This window comes from Puma concolor, chromosome A2 (genome assembly GCF_028749965.1).
Source record: "Puma concolor isolate L17-30 chromosome A2, mPumCon1.1.hap2, whole genome shotgun sequence".
NCBI lineage: Eukaryota > Metazoa > Chordata > Mammalia > Carnivora > Felidae > Puma > Puma concolor.
Genome location: NC_141668.1, coordinates 36,732,454 through 36,749,331, shown reverse-complemented (window position 1 = coordinate 36,749,331; position 16,878 = coordinate 36,732,454). Strand labels below are relative to the sequence as shown.

General features: G+C 39.8%; 1 protein-coding gene across 12 annotated transcripts in view; it reads left to right on the top strand.

The window, feature by feature from the left end:
- Window positions 1-3,537, top strand: part of FOXP2 (forkhead box P2) — a 570,611-nt gene extending 567,074 nt beyond the window's left edge. For all 12 annotated transcript variants that reach the window (XM_086692029.1, XM_086692022.1, XM_086692037.1 and 9 more), the window contains one exon: window positions 1-3,537. This exon is cut by the window's left edge and continues 470 nt beyond it. The gene's annotated coding sequence lies outside the window, so the exon portion shown is untranslated.
- The last annotated feature ends 13,341 nt before the right edge of the window (window positions 3,538-16,878 follow it).

Here is a 16,878-nt window from a genome sequence, read left to right as displayed (position 1 = left end):
GGGTTCATGAAATGACTGAATATGAGGATACATGTCCTGTAGAAAGCAAACGCGCCTCATATACTGCCAAAAATAGTGTTAGTTTCATTAATGTGAATTTTCCAGCATTCAGTAGTTGTAATGTTAGAAACAATTGCTGGTCAAGTTCAACTTGTTGCTATTGTTTTTAATTTGCACAGGAGTAGTATCAGAAATTAGTGTCACTGCTTGTATCTAGCTGAATTTTAAACAACAGAACATTAGTTTTTTATGTTGGTGCCACCAACTGTAAATGACATAAGTTAGTTATTACAAAACACAGTAATTAGACTGTTGCAACCATCTAAAACCTTAGGCTTCCAGTCTGTGCTGTTAGTGTTAAGATGTAAAGTGCAATCCTAAGCTAACATTATCTGTGCAAGCACCATAGAAACATTTGCATATCTGCATAGATCTTACAACTGTACTCTTTACCTCCTTGTGATAAAGCTTTGTCTACCTGCAAACACAGTCAAAGGCTACAGCTGCAAACCAAAGCCAACTCTAACCATGGCCAAGAGCTCAAGGACAGAAGCAGCCACATGCTTTGGTCAGCCTTCTGTAACTTCAATTAGTACAAAGGAACCTTTTCCATGAACTACCTGCTGTTTTCTGATGACCTCTGGGATCTTTTCATTTAGCCCTAAACAAAGAATCAAATATGACAAAAACCACAACTAAAAAGTTAATTCAGTCACAGAGTAATCTTCTGAGGCCAAAAGTCCATCTAAACGCAACGAAGATTTGCTTTCATTAAAGACAGAGGTGAGGACAAAATCCGCAGTGGACATTATGATGTGCTAGAAAGCAACAAATGTGGATCACTGACCAAAACGATTATGTACTTGATGCAAATGCAGATTGCATATTGTTATATATATATAGTACATTGTGTTTTTGTTTTCCCCCATCCAGTCACTTACTTTCGGTGGTGAATACATGTTGTTAGAAGATGACGTGTATGGTCTGAATCTTTGTTGTGTACTATTTTTTATAGTCTTAAGTTATAATGAAAAAACAAAAAGTAGGAACCAAACATAAACGGTCTAGTAAAGCCAAAAATTAATTTCATATTGATTTTAAAGTGATCTAGCTGAGTTTTTACACTGAAAGCAAAGATTATAGCAATTGTAGTCCATGGTATTTATTTTCAGTCAAACCAAAGTTACATATAATTCTGCCTCTGCTTATACGGGATATTAACACTAACAATACACTCCCTTTCAAAGACTTGCACAGGCCAAATTGTTGGAATGCTGGTTTTCTCGACAACTCCAAACCCCAAAACTATGATAATGCGTTATGGTGTAGTTGAAAATAGCATAGTCAGACGTTTGCTTAAAACCTAGAAACTTTACGTGTTGCTTTTCATGTGCTGTGCCAAGTCTTGATAATACTTTTTCCCCCAACCAAGGGACCTCATAACCTGATTATGGTTATTGCTTTACAAACAGTTTTGACAGAAGGTGGCTGCTAGAGCTTAACATACGTACCAGTTCCATGTGATGGAGCCGGTTCTTGCAAACTAAGCTCATCATTTATTCTTTGCTGAAGTCAGCAAATAGAGTTAGAGAGATACCCAGTCATCTATCACACCAAATAAAAGGACATAACGGCTTTCAAAAGGGTTTTCCCACATACCCAAAAGGCTTTCTGAAAGCTTCTACCTCTGCAAAAAAAAAAGAAAAAAAAAAAAGAAAAAAAAAGAAAAAAAATTAGAACAATTACGGCAGATTGCATGAAACGTGAGAACGTCACAGTAACTGCTACTTTTCATTATGTTTGTCTTTGGGTCATGATCAACGGACGGGAAGTTTCCAATACGATATCAAAAGAAAGATTGGTATCGTGAAGGATGGTTTTCAGTCATCTAGGATCCTACTGTAAGGATTATGTGAAGGGAAAATGGGTCTTTCAGGTGCATGTTCAAAAGGCTTTGATGGACTGAAAGGAACTGAGAGCTGTACCATCAGGAGGGTGGCCTAAGACTACGATGCTAAAGTATGCATACCTCAGTTACAAAACTTTTGAAAGGAAGTCTCAGCCACAGAATGCATATACCTGTAGAGTTTTGCATGGGTTTTATATGAATACGATTTTAAAAAATAGCTGCTTGCACATTATACCAGAAGAACCTCCCAAACTGCAATTGCTTTGAAAATAGATTTTAGGTTTTTTGGAGTTTTCTGAAATGCTTGGTCTGTATTTTGATAATTGTGCATATTATGTAAAAATGTTGGTGGACCCATAAATGACCAGACTTTTTCTAAGAAAAATGTTGCTTTACTGCATTTCATGAATTTTTACTCTTATATCATTGCTTGCTAGTAATAGCAAATCTGCTTTTCTGCATCTGCTTTGCGTAGCTATTGTAAGGCTTTGAACTGATGTATGTATTTATTGCTTGAACTTCTGTGCATACCTTATAAAGCATAATGTCTGACAATTTAAATGGCTCATGTATTCTTGCTTCTATCATAAGCTGATTATGGGGACTATGATCTTTTGTATACAGCAAATTTTAACTGTAGCACAAACATCTGTTTATGTATTGGTGGAATATACCTGTTTTATTTATCTTTTTTGAGGTAAACTAATTTTTGATACTTTTCATTACTGTGTACTATGTTCATACTTTGAATTCTCTGACATTAGAAGTCATGGTTGAGAATTGTAACAGCTGTTATTCGTTCTGTATTCATGGCTTTCACTGCTGAATAAAATAAAGGACCAAACCTAGGATTTGAAAGAAAACTGTCTACCTCTAACACCAGGGAGTTATCAGATTTTATTTTACATAGTTTTAGTCTACAAAGACACAATTGCTTAAACCTAGTGGGCTTAAGGCTTATATTCTATGTGGTTGGATTCATGGCACAGTTGTACTGTTTGAAAATCAATTAAAATTTCATGTGAATGTTACAAGTATTTGGTAGAATTACCACTACCTGGGTTTTCTTTAGATAACTCAGATATGGAGAAAATGTCATCAGCATTCTGTGTCTACAGCTGCTTAACTTCATAAGAATGCATTTCTTTGTGATTAGGGAATCGAAGAGTAGTCAGCTAGGAATAGAGCTACAGAAGTACACTTAAAATAAACCATCCTGGACTTTAATGTCCCTGGGCAGATTCAGTCGCAAAATCCATTACACTGTTTTGTAAAGTTCTCAAATTGGGCGTTCACGTTTTGAAGAATTTGTGAGACTTCATCCTGCACATGCCAATATTAACACGCATTTGGACAATAGCTTTATTAATGCCATAAAGCTATTGAAAGGAACACGGCTTACCCTTGTTATTCCACTACTTCAGGTTGCAATGAAAGGTGTTTTGTCCACGAACACTTGGCAAATCTTAGCAAAAAAAAAAAAAAAAAAAAGGATGTACATTTTCCTATAGAATTAATGTATGAACAGTGTGTCACTGCTGTTGGATGTAAAAATGTATATGAAACCATTTCATTCACTTGATTACATTTCTGAAGTATAAATAAAAAATCTAATTCTTTTTGACCCATTTATAACCCCTAGGATTTTATTCTTTCGGAGAGACCATTCTTCCCTGCCAGAGCCAACTCATAAATTTGTGTACACATGTCCCACAATTTGTTTCAAATCGTTTCCTTAGGAATTGGGGATTCATAAACCAAACCGTACTCGAATTTAGTCAATAAAAGTTGGGGCTGCTCGTCAAATACATTCTGTTTAAAAACTAGCTTCAGGTTCAAAATTGGCTTCCTCGCACAATCATCTCATGTTTTCATGTTTTTATTCTAATAGAATTTGACATCATAAATTCTGAACATTAAAAAAAAGGAAAACAGGATTACTCTTTTAACTTTATGACTCTACTTCATCCATGTTTGTTTGTTTTTTTTTTGTTGTTTTTTTTTTTTTTTTTTTTGGCTCCAACTATTAGTCATGGCCGTGGATTCTGCTGTGGTTTAGGAGAATGTACAGGGATGGCCTAAGTTGCTTTCTAAGGGAACACTTCTTACGCCTCCAGGGATCAGTCCCAGACCTTTATTAGTGGCCCAGATAGGGTCTCTGCAGAAGAAAGTTTTTCTTTAACTTCAGTATATAGTCCTCGATCTGTCATACTCCAAAATAAAAGGAAAATGAGTATGTTGAGTATATTTTTATTTTATGCATAATTTAATGTTTTCTGTCATCCCAGTGAAAGAGGACCTGGCCTAAAGAGCTTTCCACAGGATAAAAAATTGTTTCCACGGAAATGTGTACATGAGATTAATTTTCTTGAAACTCAGAATTCAGTTTTCATTCTCAATTAGTTGAAAGTAAATGAATACCAACTTGCCCCACCCAGGTGTTTTATTAATTTACTTAAGGCTGTATAACAAGGTGTGAATCCACTCCTTACTCTCTCTCTGCTCTGATACAGGAGGAAAAATTTACAGATTAAAACCAATGATTTAAAAAAAAAAAGTAAAACTTATTCAGCAAACGTTTTGTACTTATCTAAATTCAGACTCATGTCACTCTATAGTTTAAAATGCTGTGGTGCCCAGATACCTTGTGTTGCATCAATGGAGGATTCAGCAGCTTTGTGAAAAAAGGCTGGTCACTAAATTATTTTGTTAAAGTTAAAAACAATAACGATATGGCAACCTAAATCTAACTGAACAGAAGAGAAATACAGGTGGCAAGTCACATTCTAAACATTTTCTCCAGGCAGGAGAAATCAAAGCTAAGTCTTCAAGTCTTTACTGTTTCAAATCTTTTATAAAATGATATTCAGACAAATTCTAACATTTAAATGCCAATGACAGAAAAGAACCTAAACTACATCTTTTTGCCATTAATCAGGTGTTTTGAATTTTTTTTTAGTGTTTATTTATTTTTGAGAGAGAGAGAGAGAGAGAGTGAGTGGGGGAGGGGGAGGGAGAGGGAGACACAGAATCCAAAGCAGGCTCCAGGCTCTGAGCTGTCAGCACAGAGCCTGATGCGGGACTCAAGCCCACGAACCATGAGATCATGACCTGAGCCGAAGTCGCACGCTCACCTGACTGAGCCACCCAGGTACCCCACCATTATTCAGTTTTTAAATTGCGTACGGGGGCACCTGGATGGCTCAGTAAGTTATGTATCTGACTTGATCTCAGCTCAGGTCAAGATCTCACGGTCGGTGAGTTCCAGCCCCATGCCCGGCTCTGAGCTGACAGCAGGGAACCTGCTTAGGATTCTCTCTCTCCTCTCTCTTTCTGCCCATCCCAAACTCGTGCATGCTTTCATATGCTTGGCCTATAAACAAACAAACAAACAAACATTAGTTTGCATACAAAAAATTTTAAGAGATAATAAAGTATGGTTTACCCCCAATTTGATACATATTCCCTTCACTCTCTATATTCAGTCACTAACAACACAAAGAGGAGCAATGCGAATGGAAAGTAAATGGAAAGATCAGTAGTGAGTAAAGAGTTTATAGTTTTCTGGGGAATTTGCCTCTTGTATTGATGCTGATGTGTTAAGTCAGTATGCATACACATGCATACTTTAGAAATAAAACCATAACTTTAAGTCCTAAATGTATATTGTTGATTCCACACTCTTATGTGAAGGTTTGGTTGAGAGTCTTTGAAATAAATATCCTCCAGTCTCCTAAAGTTGAAGCTGATCTGATCTTTCAAATTCATGGGTCTTTAGTTTTCCATGCTCCTGTAGAAAATAAAAACATCTACGTAAGAGAAATGACTGTCCTGTCTTCATATTTGAGGATCATTGAGGTCAAAAGGTTTGACAGAGAACATTCACTTGTAGAGGGTAGGGTGCTAAGAAAGGAGAAGACATACTCAAAAAGTTGCTAAAGAAAATGTACCTGCTACGTACCTGACACGATACGTAATTGTTTACCTCTTCATGTCACGATTATAAAATAGAAGAGGTCATGAGTTTGAAACTTGACTAGCTCTGTGGTTCTCTTCTCAATCCCTTGCAGATTGATCTGTGTGTTCAGTAACAATTTGCTATTGCCCTGGGGCGATTGCACTGAGCAGCTAGCATGTTCCTGTAACACTACACAGGATGCTGATCTGAGGCCAAGCCCCTGAGCCACCACTCTCTTCCTACCTCCAAAGGCAGGCAACATCTTTAGTATCATGGGGCATGAGACACACGGGAGCGAACACCTGACCTGCCTCTCCTGCTTAATTATCCTTTAAATATATATATATAAATGATGCTATAGAAAATGCAACATTTAAAAGCTCTCAATACTTTTAGATAAAATGTGCTAAAAAAATTAACAAGACATCTTAAGGGAAAAGTCATAAAATTTAAAAATGACATTTTGCCTAATATAGAGTTATTATGATATTCACAGAGTCTCCAGAGCCAAAAAAAAGAAAAAAGCTTTGGGGGGAAAAATTGAAAACTTTTTTCAAAAATTTGAGTAAGCACCAAGCTGAGAGTCCTTGGAATTGAAATCTACAACAACATAGAGATGCTCTATTGGTTGCCCATCATCAGAGAAGTGACAACTAAACAGCTAATATGCAAGAAACCAAATCAACAGAATCTCAATAGAAACATTTCATCTGGAGATATTAGACCTAGATGTTAAAAGTCTTGTAATAATATCAAAAGCTTGCTACTAATGCCACACATTGATTTATAGTTTTGACCTCTTTGATAATAGAATTCAGTTCAAAGTGAATATAAAGGAATAAGATTGCATAGAATTAAATAAATTTTAAAATACTTCTATAGGTCAAACTTGTTTCCCAACAGCCATGAAAATCTGTGTGAGTCTCATTAAAGAATCCAACGTTTTGGTTGTTTCCAGTCTCTGACACCTGGTTCTCACATATATTCTCCTTATCTGCCACTATTGAATGTTGATTTAATACTCATTCTGATGCATTTTTTCAGCTCAGCTTCTCCTCTAAATGAAGGGACCTGGAAGACCTATTACATGAGAACCCCCGAAGTGCTACCTTAATGAAAAGTCTCAGTTTGCCCTTCGTCATGTTTATCTAACCATGTTTCTTAGACCCCATCTGGATGGAGGGGTAGACGACACGAGTACGTGTTACAACAGTAGCCTCTGGATCCAATATCTTTTATTCCAGTCTCTGGAACTCTGATTCCTGAAGCCCTTGCTCTGGTGATTATGGAGAACACTGTGTAGCTCATAAGATCCCACAGCTGGCCATGCCAGTCCCCACTCATCAGCACACAGTTTCTGTCCACCTTCCCCTGTGCTGCCTGTTGTTAGGCCCTAAGGAAAATAGACTCTCTTCCCAATCAAGAAACCAACAGTGATGGTCACAGTAAATCCATATCAAATAGACAGAACAGACTCAATTTTGACCCTCTCAACGGACTATGCTAGGGCAATCGTATGTAAGAGCAGCTTCTGGCTGTGGGTGGCAGATGGCCTGAGCCACCTCAGGGTTTCCCTCAGAGTAGAATTTTCTGCCTCCTCACCATCCTTCCACTGGGCCACGGGTTCCTCAAGTCAGTTAGGCAGTATTAAGGTGAAGTGTTGGCAAGGATTTCTTTCCTTGAAAGGTGCTGGGTTAGGAGTGTGATTTCACTGTGTTCTCAATGTACTTGTCCAAACATATTATTTATATTTCGGAGTTGAATTTCTTTCCACTCACTTCTTCCTGCACCCCCCTCAAAAAGGTGTTTGTTATATAAGGACCTCATAAAATTCTGTATCCCCTTAGTGGGCATTCAATTTCTAATATCCTTTTCTGGGTACAGAATTGTGGGATGTGAGCCTGTTCTGACTTGAGAATTGTGTAGGACCTTACAGAACACATGTAATAGGGGAGCATAAAAGTCATTCCAGTACTAAGTGGTAGGTAGCAAACTGCCACATATTTTTTCCTGTTGCCACTTTTCAAAAAAGCATAATAGGTAGAAGAAAATCATTGGTCTCATCCAACTTGACGTGTCCTGTTCTAAAATTGGTGTGTAGTTGAATCAAATGCATGAAAGATGAACTCCGTGACGAGGCAGCCAGCCTAAATCATGAATGTGGAAGGCATGGGACTAGGTCTCTGGAGGCTTAGTGTCTTCCTGTGATTTTTTTCACTGACTCTGTGGAATACCTTGAACAGGTTCCCTCTCCCTTTGTGTCACAGTTTGCTCATATGTTTAGGGAAAAAAGCGTTTCACCAATGTCCGTGAAAGTTTCTTTCAGCTTTACTATCATCTGATTCACTTTATTACAAATATAAACCTAAAAAAAAAATCTAAACCTAATGACTAAACTTAGTAATCATGTCCTAAGTAATTATCTTTTCAGTGGTTAAAACTAACAAACAAAAACCCAGCAAAAGTGCACAGCTTTCAAGAGCTAATCAATATCCAGCTTCAAGAAATAATGAGTTCTTTGTTCTGGTTGGGGCAAGCTGGCTTGGAATGAGGAGACTAGGTGACTCAGAATCACAAATTTTGGCTCCTAAGTATCTTCACCACTAATTGGCTCTACAGCTGTGGGTCATAGCTGCTGGCTTGGCCTTTTTGCATTGAAAGTGCTGTGAGGGGGACAGGAACTAGACAAAGAAGTAGAGCAGGGGCACCTGGGTGCCTCAGTCAGTTAAGCATCCGACTTTTGATTTCGGCTCGGGTCATGCTCTCATGGTGATCTCATGGTCATGGAGCCTGCTTGGGATTCTCCATCTACCTCTCTCTCTGTTCCGCTCTCGCTAGCATGCACACCTGTATGCGTGTGCACACACGTGTTCTGTCACACTGAATGAATAAATAAACGGTAAAAAGAAGTAGAACCAACAATGAGAGGCAGAGGGCAAGTCATCACAGGCTAGTCTGAGTAGATGCAGAGGCCACTGGAAGAAGCCTGAGGGCCTCGTAGTTCAGTAGATCAGGTTCATGAACTGTCGGATGAGTGCGATGAACATGCCTACCTCAAAGGGCTTTGTGAGAGAAGGCCCAATGAGTCCATTCCCTCACTTATTCAACAAATATTTATTCGGTGTCGATGACAAACCAGACCATGCTTGAAGCCCGGGAGAGCATAGCCATGAACAAAGTCCAAGAGAGAGCCTTACCCTCAATAAGCCTGCATCCTATTTGTAAGAATATATAAGAAAATATCCTATTTAGGAGAATAAAGTGACCGTGAGTATTCCAGTACATGAGAACTGTTAAGTAAATGTTAGTAGTATCATTATGGCTGTTATTGTGGGACGGAAGAAATAGATAAAATTTTAAATTTTGACTTTTCAACATCAATATGTTATTCACTTTGTCTCCCATTGTTTTCCTTTTTAAAAAAGAAATGCTCTGTGGTTTGGTATTATTAAATATATCCAACTCTTGAGATGCCTGGGTGGCTCAGTCAGTTGAGAGTCTGACTCTTGATTTCGGTTCAGGTCATGATCCTAGTGTTGTGGGATTAAGCCCTGCATTGGGCTCTGTAATGAGTGTGGAGTCTGCTTAAGATTCTCTCTCCCTCAAGGTACCTGAGTGGCTCAGGGAGCCAAGCGTCTAATTTTAGCTCAGATCAAGATCTCAGCCCAACTCAGGTTGCCTGTCAACTGACAAACAGGTAATGAATTTACAAATAAAATAGGAAAAGGCCTGAGTATAAAGAAAAAGAAATACGAATATGAATTAGGTTGAAAAAAATGTAGTACCATCACCTCGCTCTACCTGCATGTGATGGAGAGGGTGGTCCATTGATTATCTTTCCAATGTATTGTTATGGCTTATACCTCCTATGCTTCACTGAGCTTTCTCTTTCTCTTTTCAAGAGTCCAGTTGGGAAGTCAATATAAAACATTAACTCTTTCTCTTTGGAATTGCTGTACTTTTCAAAGCATATTTAATGGGGACATAGAGGCTCAGATTCAGTTAAGGAAACATAGTCAGTTTGATGAAGACCTCAACCAAAGCAGAGTTTAGCATGAAGACGAAGGAATAAGTTAAAACATGTCACAAGTAAAATCTCTAGGTTTTGATTGGCAGAGGAAATGTGGAAGATGAGAAAAAGGGAGGAGTCTAGGGTGTTTCTTGGATGTCCAACTTAGGTGACCAAGTGTATGAAACGTAAATTGAACAGCAATCACTACAAGTGTATAATGAAAAGGTAATTAATTCATTTTGGTCACTTTCTAAGCTTTATTTAGTGGGATGATCTGCTGTACCAGATTAGAACTTGGGCAAGTCTCATGGCTCCTCAGCTCACTTTTTGGTAGTACACATTTCCATTATCACTTGAGGTCACAAAATGCCCCAATAGGACATTTAGAGCACAGTTTCATGTTTTAGTCAAAACTCTGATCTTGACTTTGAATGACATCCTCTGCCCTCCTGTAGCTCAGCTTTGCTTTGGGCTGCAGCTGTGTTACGGGGTGAGTACCATGGTTACCTTCATCTGCTTCATAGCCCCGCCCATCTCCCTCCTCACAGCTGCACATTCTGGTCAGCAGGATCAAAATGGCTAGGGAGAGGTAAGTGGCTAGGGGATGGTTCTGAAAGGGTTGAGGCAGGAAAGGCACGAAGCTCCAGCCCTTACTTGCTTTGGAGGTTCGTTCTGGGCCTAGCTTATATATAAGTTGCCTTTTTTTTTTTTAAAGGGGGAATCCTTTTGGGAGGCAAAAACAATAACTAGAAAGCCTTTATTCAAAGTGGTTGCTTTCTGATTCTTCCACCAAGCCCACATGCTCTCCTTTTCCAGCCTCTTACTGCCATAGTCAGGCAGGACTCCACTAACCCCCACACTGGCTCTCTCACCAATGCAGACCAAATTTTGTCTATTAAAGAGTCAGGCACCAGTCTCCAGTCTCCCAACTTCAGGGAACACATTGAAAAGTTCTTGGCATTGTCTCCCAGAAGCCCCCTTACTAGGTTTGAAATGAGAAGTTAGCACAACTTCCAATCCCTCCCCACAAAAGGCAATCGTCTCCCCCTCCCTCCCAAAAAAGTCCCTTTAGCAATCTTTCGACGAATACTTCAACCTGAACATCCTATTAGAGGAGCACGTTGGAGACATTAACCAAAACAGAGATTCCTAGCAGAGGAGCTGATTGTGGAAAGAAAGAAAAGAGCCTTTTCATGAACACAACTGAGAGCAATCAGTGGTTAACCCACTTTGGATGGGTTACAGGCAGCTGCTGGAGCCCAGAGTCCTTCGTCACCAGGCATACCAGGTTTTCACTCGAAAGCTCTGCCTGCCTCAGTGCCTCATCAGACTTCTCAGCCTCCCACATCTCTACCTCCCAGATATGGTCTGGTATAGGAGAAAATAAAAATTTCTTCAGTAGTCTTCTGGCTTTTCATCAAATCATTTCCCCAGAAACCACAAACCTCAATAGGACAATTGTCCCTCTTGAGTCTGCCTTTGTGTCTGAAGTTGCCTGTGCTTGCACAGCCTCCTCCCTACACACACATTCTGGTTATCCTGACATCTACAATAACCCCTGTTGGTGGTTTTTTCCGTGCCCATGTTTTTCCCACTATGCCTCTGTTTGTTCATGGGGAGGATGTCCTGCCTCTGCTTTCCTTAAGAATGATCTTCTGGGCTTAGGATTGCCCTTTGGACTCTTGGCCTACGTCCATACTTGAATCACTACCCACTGGTGAGGTTATCGGTCAGCCCCTGATATACCCCGGGCTTTTAGCCCAGTCTGTATCTTATACAATCCAAAACACCCCTGCCCAAGCCCTGGTGATACATGGCATTACTCTGACTCAAAAGGGAAGAATATGATATGAGAAAGTCAACCAAGAAAATTAGTCACAGTGTCTGGCAGTGGAAGTAAGAGCTAAGTCTGCATGAACACTCACTGTGTTGATTTCTGTGCCTCCAAAAATTATGGGCTATTTCCAGGAGAGTAAGAGCATTTTCAGGATCAGGAAGTTAGTATTTATTTTTATGAGCAATAATTGACTACACTGGGAAGAATTTCAGCGAAAGTAAAATCTAAGCTCATTGTGTATGTTCATTTGCTAAGTGTGACAGTGAATGTTAAATGTTATTCTTTTCATTGATACCTCCAAACTTCAAAGTCATGCAGATATACAAAAGGCCAGGATGGCCGTGAAAACTCCTTCAAGGTGACATCATCTTATCAGTTCTCAATAAGGTAAACTATACTTTTAATGCTGAACACCAGAGAAATTCATACAAAACCTTCAATACTAAACCTCCATTGTCATGTAAAGCCATGAAATCTTCTTGACAGAGTTTACAAATATATTTTGAAAATCTTACTGTCCGTACTTCAACTCTTTAATAAGGCTTAGGGCTAGAAAGAAAAAAAAAAAAAAAAAAAAAAAAAGTTGGCGCCTGCGCACTGGAGCACAGCACGTGGTGAGCGGAAAGATGGGACCCAGCAGCCGCTCCCTCGGAAGGCGTCCTAGCGGGCTTGCGGATTCTCACCATACTAGACGCCTGCTCCCCAGACCAATGCTCCAAGACCAGCAAATATGTCTCTCAGTTTGATCACTTCTCTACTGGCTGCTTCTGTGCTGGACCTTTGGCCAGGTGAGTCCACAAGGGGGGTCGCGGGCCCTTTAAGAGCCCTCTTGGTTTGAGAAGCCTGTGAGTGTTGGTGTGGAGCCCTGTTGATTTTTGAAGCTAGATGTTTCGGGGATTCCTCACTCAGATGTAGGTCTTCGGAGATTCTCTGTGCGCCCAGGCACTCTCCTAGGCCAATTCCCGTATGTCATATTTGATGCTTATAACCAGTCTGTGACAGGAGAAATTTCCTATCCCACTTATTAGATGGGAAAGGGCTACAGTGACATCCCTAGTGTTGCAGAATTGGCAAAAGAGCTGGAATTCAAATGTCGAGCTTATAGTTTCCCACAACTGCTTACACAGGAAGCGTGAGTTTGGCTTTGCACATGGAGACATTTTAATAAAAGAATAAGTTCTCAGGTTGAAATTCTGAAGTGCTTTTGTGTGCAATGTCTGCAGGAAGTGATTGCAAGCCCAAGTGTTTATAGAGACCTGAATTCTGTATTTCTGTGAAAGATACGGCTGTTTTTAATTTTTTTTGTTTGTTTGCGGTCTGCCTAATTTCCCAAATGAGTTGAGGCAACAACATGACTACTTTTTCTTAGCACCCAGTGAGTTAATGGGTAACAGTTTTGAGATTAATTAGCAACATGATGTGTTAGATGGGCTGCAGAAATCTTAGTGAATGCTAAGGTATGGACTGGTTATTGAAAAGCAAAATATTCAGAGCCTGTGGTTTTGGGTTATCATTCTTTTGGAAATGAACAGCATTATTTCATGAAATTTCAGGTGACTCAGATATTTAGCCAGTAGAAAGGCCTACTTGAAAAGATGTTTCTTAAGGTTAGGGACCCCAGTGTTACTCTTCAATACTCAGAATCAATCCTGTGGCTGAGTACAGGCTGAGTACAGAGAGATACTCAGTACAATTAGTCACATATAAATAATGTAGTTTAATGCAAACATGTAGGCTTTTTTTTTCAGAAGTTGTTTTATTACCCAAACTATTTTTACTACCCACTGTGTTTCTTTTTCTCTTTGTTATCTATTTTATGTGGTGTTTGGAGGTATAATAAACCGTGGATCTATTGGCTAGCTTAATTGAAAAATGTTTTGAAAAGAAAAGTTAAAAAGCAAAACAAAACATACTGAAAACCATTTTCATACAATTTCTTCCCTCTGTTAGTTCAGTTGTAAGAAATGGAGAACAAAAGCATTACCAACCAGGGCTTTTAGCAGAAACATAATTGCTTACACATCCAAATACATCAGCCAAGTTTGCAACACGCGATTAGGCAGCCAATTGTGTTGAAAATGTGCTTGCTCATTCAGAGAAGACCACGCCCCAGGGCTCACCCACTGGCTCCTCCTCAGTCCTGAAGTTCAGTTAGCACCAGACCATGCCCATTAGCCACTTGTTGAAAATATAACAGGGCCACCAGGTAGTAAGAATCATTGGGGTGCAAATGAACGAGACAGTATCTTTAATAAACCCCACCTTAGTCTCTCTCCAGTCTTTTCTAATAACTTTAGTAGTGTCTATGAAAGGATGTAGATCATTAATGAATAGTTATGTGCCATGTGCTGTGAATAGTGCATTATATTTAAAAACATATGATGTCATTCTTAGAGATGGATCAAATCCTAAATAGTTTAGCTTACATGTCGCATGAAGAGTCATCCAAATTAAAAGAAAAGCAGGGTCATGTTGGATGTTTGATCTCAGGTACATTTTTCCATTCTCATTTTGCCACCTAAACTTAATTTAGTTTTCATTTCTCAGGTGAATGTTTTTTGGTGATTTGGAAACCCAGCTTTCCCTGTCTTGGAGTTCTTTTCTAGCTATAACACTGACTTTTTTGAATGACCTTGAAAGTGGTATAGCCAGTGTTTTTTCTGTAACCTTGTCCTGAATATGAAAGTAAAACAGGACCATCTTCTCCACCCCACCCCCAGGAGTGCAGAGAGCAGTATTTTGCACCAGCTGGGCTTCCGGTGTTCAGAAAACTCAAGATGACAGGTGACTGTCCCATCCTTTGGTCGAATGGCCTTTAGCTATATGGTTGATCCCTTAACAGGTCATCCCTTAGGATCAACCTAGCAGTGTAGGATCAACTATGTGTTGAAAATTAGTTCTCCTGGGATAATAAGTGCTAAATGTTATTCTCATTCCCAGCTGTTTACCACATAAAATTCAGGAGATGAAACCAGGATGCTAGCTAGCCAACCAAGCAGAAAGAGTAACATGCCTTCCATTTAGGCAACAAATTCCATTTTCTTTTCCTCAAGTGTTTGTTGATTTCCTGGCAGTCATCATCCCAGACAGAGCTTACTGCAAAAACTGCACCTTTACATGTCAAGCAACTCTTCGGCTCTGTATTAGTTTCCCATTGCTGTTCTAATAAATTACCACCAACTAAGTGACAGAAAACAACACAAATTTATTATCTTCTACTTGGTGATCATGAGCTCAGTGAAGTAAAGGCAAGGTATAGACAGAGCTGTGTTCTCTTTTGGAAGCTCTAAGGGAGAATCTGCTTCCTTGCTGGTACCACAGTTCTTGGTTCATGGCCTTCTTGGTTCATCTTCAAAGCCAGCAACAGCCAGCACCTTCTTCTGCCTTCCTCTTCCACTTATAAGCACCCAGTGTGATTATACTAGGACCATGAGTATAATCCAGAATAATCTATTTATTTTAGGTTTAGCTGATTATCAACCTTAATTCCATCTACATCCTTAATTCCCCTTTGCCACGTAACCTAACATATCCATAGGTTCCGGAAATTAGAATGAAGACCTCTCTAGGGGCCATTATTCTGCCTACCCCAGATTCATTTTCATTTTGGCTGATAAAATTTTTTTCAACTAAAATTTCCAAAAGCTACCTGCACATAGTAAACAGGAAAACACATCTTCCTGCCAAGTCCATTCTTTGCTCTTTGCCCTTACCAATATCTTTAAATTACTTTGCTCGTAGCCCGCAGATTTTAAGATTCAGCAATCTCTGGTTCCATATTGTCTGCATTCTAACCTCACTGAGCCCCTTCCCTCTCTACTTGCCTTTGTGTGGGCAGTGAAGCTCTTCTCTCAGTAACGAGCCCCTCTGCCACAGAGCAGACCTTTTGAAGAGTACCTACTTTTCATCATGCCAAAGTATGAGCTCACACACGTTCACACTTGCCTTTGTTCCCTCCAGGCTTCCATACCTCATGAGTTGCCTCTTTGCTTTCAGGGGAATCAAGGTAGCAGACCTCAACAGCATTCTGTTTCAGGGGTTGAGGAGAGGCAGCGGAGAGGGGATTTAGGTTATATCCAATGACCACCTCTTTCCTGGGTTTGCCCTCACAGCAGCTGGAGGGCTTGGAGGTGCTAAGCCCTCTGATTTAGAACTACACAGGTCTGAAGGCTGAGCATTTTCTATGAAGGGCCTTCATCTTTGGAATTCCCTCTCCAAAGCTATTGACCTATATGGCCTGAAGTAAATTCTATCTCACTAGTAAAGTGGATTTCACAGTTAATATGGCCAAGCTGATTTGGATTATTTATTTTCAATGTTAGCCACAGTTGTAGAACTCTCAGATGTGTGCAGGGATTGAACACATCTTTAGAAATCTCAGGAACAAATAGCACTGCCTGAGACAGGAGAGGGTTTGGCTGTAATCTTCCTTTTGTATTGCCTGTGACTTGCTCTAAATACTGAATAGCAGCCTCTGCTCCATAGTTATTTCTTCCATGTTGTTTTTTTTTGTCAGACTAACTTACCTGACCCGTTCCTGTGCTTGCTTTCTTAGGGCATCTCTCTCGATATCTTGATAACAAATGACTGATAAAAATCAATGTAAATAGAGCACACACACATACCTGCATATTGAGTCAGCTGCACTCGCCTGTGTGGGGGACTGAAGTAAGGTGAACCTGAAGGAAGTTATTAGCTCTCCAGCAGGGGCGAAGAGAAAAGCCAGTTCTGTCAAAAGTGAATGTTGAAACAAAAGAAAATAACCCCGTCCCAAATGCTCTGGGCTGAATCAGCTTTCCTGGGGTCTTATTCTGGTTCAGAGATAGCTCTGTCCTTGAAGTACTCTCTGTTGAGTGGCACTAGTCCACGGTATCAAGTAGTGTTTAAAATACCTAGATTAAAAGCCGTCTGCATTTAATGTCTCAGCTCCAACAGGTATATAAACCAAAATGAACTTGCAAATTTCATTGAAGCTTTATCCTCCAGCCCAGGCTAGTCCCTAATGTCACAATTTCCACATTCCTGACAAAGAATCTTTTACTCTAACCAAGTTCCCGTTCACAGTTGGCAGCTGGCCCATCCAGCGGGGGAAGGTGACTTTAGTGGTGTCCTCGCTCTTGCAGGGGTGCAGGTTAACATCCTCCTTGGGCAATGAGGGGACT